This window comes from Austrofundulus limnaeus, unplaced genomic scaffold (genome assembly GCF_001266775.1).
Source record: "Austrofundulus limnaeus strain Quisiro unplaced genomic scaffold, Austrofundulus_limnaeus-1.0 Scaffold473, whole genome shotgun sequence".
In the NCBI taxonomy this organism is placed as follows: domain Eukaryota; kingdom Metazoa; phylum Chordata; class Actinopteri; order Cyprinodontiformes; family Rivulidae; genus Austrofundulus; species Austrofundulus limnaeus.
In genome coordinates, this window is record NW_013952875.1 from 265,539 (window position 1) to 270,388 (window position 4,850).

The window sequence follows — 4,850 nt, forward strand, 5'->3', positions numbered from 1 at the left end:
CCCCCCCAGGACATTGGAGCAATGATATTTCAATTGTCTCCATGCCACATTGCATTAACAGTCTGTGATGTTTTTTTTCCTCATGGCTACAAGATAATTGAAAAGGTTAACCTGTCAGTTTTATCTTATGTTATTTGTCTTTGCCCAGACTAAAATAGTGGTTAACGACATCTGTGACTGCCAAGATGGCACGCTCGGTTGAGTCCTTCCTGACCCAAAGGCCATCTTGTACACTCATAAATGATGACAGTGCTGCTAGAAAGTCAGACTATGATTTTTTCTAAGGGGATTCAGAAAGATGGAGGGGAAAAAAAGGTTGACTGTATTTTCTCTTGACCCATCACTGCCATTGATGGGGTGTTAATCCAATGAGAGGCAGACCACCTCTTTATAAAAGCCTGGGTTCAACAGAGCTGGACTTTGGGGTTAAAATAACTCCACATCATCATCATCATCATCATCATCATCATCATCATCATCATCATCATCATCATCATCATCATCATCATCATCATCATCATCCTCGCACAGAAGAAATGGTGAATGGAAATAAAAATCAGTTGACTGAGGTAAATGCTCACACCAACAAACAATACACACGTGTAAATGGTGAGTTCAGGGACTTTTCTGTCAGGATTACACATTGTCACTGACTCCAACCAGCCGTGGGCTCTGACAGCTAGAGATTCAGGACTCACTGACTCCACTAACACTGCAGAGGTGAACTGCATGCCTGTACTGCACAGTGAAGGCCTCAGAGTTTAAAGCGATTCTTTCAGTGACAAACTGTTCAGAGTGCGTACACTGCAAGCCTGTGTAGTTTTACGTTTAGGGAGGCTTTGTGACATCAGTTTTTTGGTTTGATTTCAAAACAACATGCACACATCAATAAAATACATCATCTTTCTCACTTGTTTACAACTTGATAAACAAATGAGTTAAAAACTTTAATAGTAAGGATTTAATCTGTTGTGTATAACTTAGACTCAGTCAATCAGAATTTGTTTATAAAGTTACCTTTGTTGCTGTTTTTTTAAATGAATCTGTATTATGTTGAGCAGCCCCATGGTTGAGAACTATAATTTTATCATCATCAGGTTTGTATTCAGGTTAAAGCTAATTTATATTTACGTAAGTAGTGGTTATAATCAGATTAGAGTGGGTCTCCAAGAAATTAATGCAAGTTTAACAATTATGACAAAATTAAAACACTACATGTTTGTGTGTGTTTGCTGAAGTGTGTGCACTCCTGCCATATGTGTGCGTCATTGTTCTCTCCGTGAGAAACAGCCCACTTTCCTTCCAGCTGACTTCATAGAGCCAGCTAATCTGGTTTTACCTTTAGCCCTAAAAACAACACAAATAATCCTGGAACAGCTGTAATCATCCATGAAACCAATGATGGCTGCATGTTAGCTGAGGTCAGGGAGCACAACAGGAAGGAACCTTTACAAAGCTGTGGGATATTGACTCATTTACAGTATATTTGTGGATATGTGCAGGAACTGATCTTCGTCATTTATAGGATTTTAGCAATTACAGTTGAAGAGAAAAAAAGAAGGTAGGGGTTAATTTTATTTTTTCCCAAAATGGTTCAAGCTAAATATTTAAATAAAAAATAGTGATGAGAATGATGTTTACTGTAGAATCAAAACGCTTTCCTGTGATAGAGCATAGACCAGAGAGAGGGGGTGAAAGAGTTGTAATACAAGAACATACTCAGTTCTCTGCAGAACCTTAACTTTTCTACAATTTGTTTCCAAGTCTTTTTAATTTTTGTTTATTTGTTGAGATTTCTGTCTTATACTGAAATCTGCAGCATCTTATTTCTGGTTGTGTATGATGGGAACTTTTTATTCAGCATGCTCTAAATGCTTTCACCAGCCAAGACAGAAAATCAATATAACGTAACACTAACATACAAGTATTAAAAGATATATATTTTCATTTAGAGCAAATATTAACTCTTTAAATTGTCCACTCAGAGTCTGAATGAGCAGAATGTGGAAACAGGAACTGTTCAAACCAAGCTCTTGATGAAACAGTTGTTCAGTCAAATCTCGTTTTTTGTTTTTGTTTTTGTTTTTTTCTGAAGTTGAACCTCTAGAATCATCCAGACACAAAAAACATAAAAAATGGATATACATCTACAATTTATTAAACTTCAGAGTCAGTTTGATTGAAGTGGACCACCACAGCAAACGTACCATATTCAAACACATCTCGGTAAATTTAACAAAAATTGAGCTACAATTTAGCTGAGCAAAAGATGTTTCACAGCATCTATGCTGGAAACTGAGGCATTACCTGTTGGAGTTAACCCAGTTTGTCTGTTAGCAACATATCTAAGAAGTAAAGACTGCTTGCTGTGCACAGTTGAAGGGAGCTGCAGTAACTTGGTGGTCAGTGGCGTGGTCTATAGTCCCGAGGCTGCAGGTTTGAGCTCAGGTTGGGTCAAGCGGTATCTGGTGTAAAACAATTACCAAAGTCGTTCTTCTTTCCTGGAGGACAAAAGAAGTAGCTGATGCACAACACATACTCTCAGATCAGGCAAGATTATGGGAGATAAAGAGTGCTTGGTGGTGTGTAACAAAAATGACTACAGTGTTGTAATTTCTCAAGAGAGGATGATTTATTGTAAAACTCTGGCATGAAAAGAGGGTGATGCGCATTATTTAAAGGAACAGTAGACCTTAATATGCATTTTATTTAGCTTATCTAAATGATCCCCAGTGCACTTAAAACATGCATCTTACAAACTGCAAGTAATGCTGGTGTATTTGGGGACAGGTTAGGAACGTCCCTACAGAGGGTTTCAGTCTGAAATAAAACCATTTGGGGCTCTGAAGATGAATCTGTCCCAAAACACTAAATTTCCAACAAGGAGGATGAGATGCTGAGAGACAGGAAGGAAGATGACAGCAGGAGTGAAAGAGTACAAACAGATAAATAAATGAGTTAAGTGGAGAGAAGGGAATTTCTGCTTCCCTCCACCTCCTCCCTGTCGGACGGTTGAGTGTATAAGTGCTCTCCCCCTTCTCCTCGCGCTCCGCTGCCTCTCTGCTCGAGTCCCAATAGAAATTGCTCGGTGGCATTAAATATGTAAAATTAGCATTTTAAGTAGAACACATTTCTGTGTCGCGCCCCGCACCCCACCACCACGCCTCCCCTCAGCCCGCTGCCCAGCCCAAAGCGCATCAGCCACACAAACTCATGCATGCATATGATATGCATTTGGTCATCTCCATGGTAACGCTGTGGGGGTGGAGCTTGGGATGAGATGAAAGGTGTTGGCAATGAAAGTAGATCAGATTGTGTTTATTTTTTATTTAGTGAGTTTACTCAAGGAGTGAGACACACTGGAGTGCAGTTAATGTGCAGAGTAATGTACGTTATATGTATTATGAAAACATGCACTGTTACACTTTATACTCTGGCTACACAGACTCAGGTGTAAGTCAGCATTTCTCACTGTTTGTTGTGTACTTCTGTTAGAAGTATTTAGCATGCAGACATTTCTGAATGAAAGATCTTCCACTGAGTACTTCCACTGAAGTACTAAAACACATAATAACATGTATAAAATACTTTTTCTATCAATGCAGAGTTTCACCAGGGTCTCTGACCCGTGACGTGCAGATTTTAGGCAAGGCTGAGCTTTTTTATTTTTTATTTTTAGCAAATTCCAAAGATGCTTGAATAAATGGATTCAACGAATGTTAGGTTTTACCTTACAAATATCCATCCATCCATCCATCCATCCATCCATCCATCCATCCACTGATCCATCCATCCATCCATACTTTTATTCATCCATCCGTCCATCCATCCGTCCATCCATCCATCCATCCATTCATCCATCCATCCACTGATCCATCCATCCATCCACTGATCCATCCATCCATCCGTACTTTTATTCATCCATCCGTCCGTCCATTCATCCTTCCATCCATCCGTCCTTCTGTCCGTCCACCCATCCATCCATCCATACTTTTATCCATCCATCCATCCACTGATCCATCCATCCATCCATACTTTTATTCATCCATCCATCCGTCCATTCATCCATTTATCTGTCCATCCATCCATACTTTTATCCATCCATCCATCCATCCATCCATACTTTTACTTTATTCAGCCATCCATCCATCCATCCATCCATCCATCCATCCATCCATCCATCCATCCATCCGTCCGTCCTTCTGTTCGTCCATCCATCCATCCATCCATCCATCCATCCATCCATCCATCTGTCCACCCATCCATCCATCCATACTTTTATCCATCCATCCATCCATCCATCCATCCATCCATCCTTCTGTCCGTCCATCCATCCATCCATCCATCCATTTGTCCACCCATCCATCCATCCATACTTTTATCCATCCATCCATCCATCCATCCATGATCTTCACCTACTCTTCCTCTCCAGGTCATGGGGTCACTGGTGTTGATGTCCAGCAGTCAGCATGTTAGAGTTGGGACTTGGGGCACACTCTGAACAACTCTGTGGGTCAAAACACAGAATCATTCAGGTTAATTTGTGTCAGATGTATTTTAAATTGATTCACTATTACTTTAGAATGATGCATCTTGTAGACAACTTAACCATTGCCAAATACTGTTTTTGCTATCTCAAACTGTCACACTTACGTGAAAAAAAAGCATTTTGGAGTTTCAGAGTTTTTTAGTGAACATGGCCTGAAAAGAAACAAAAAATGAGAGTGAAAGTTTGTTCCTCTGTGTATCTAACTCATAGCAACACACACAACATGTGTTTCTGTTTTAAAGCAGTGTGTGTGTGTGTGTGTGTGTGTGTGTGTGTGTGTGTGTGTGTGTGTGTGTGTGTG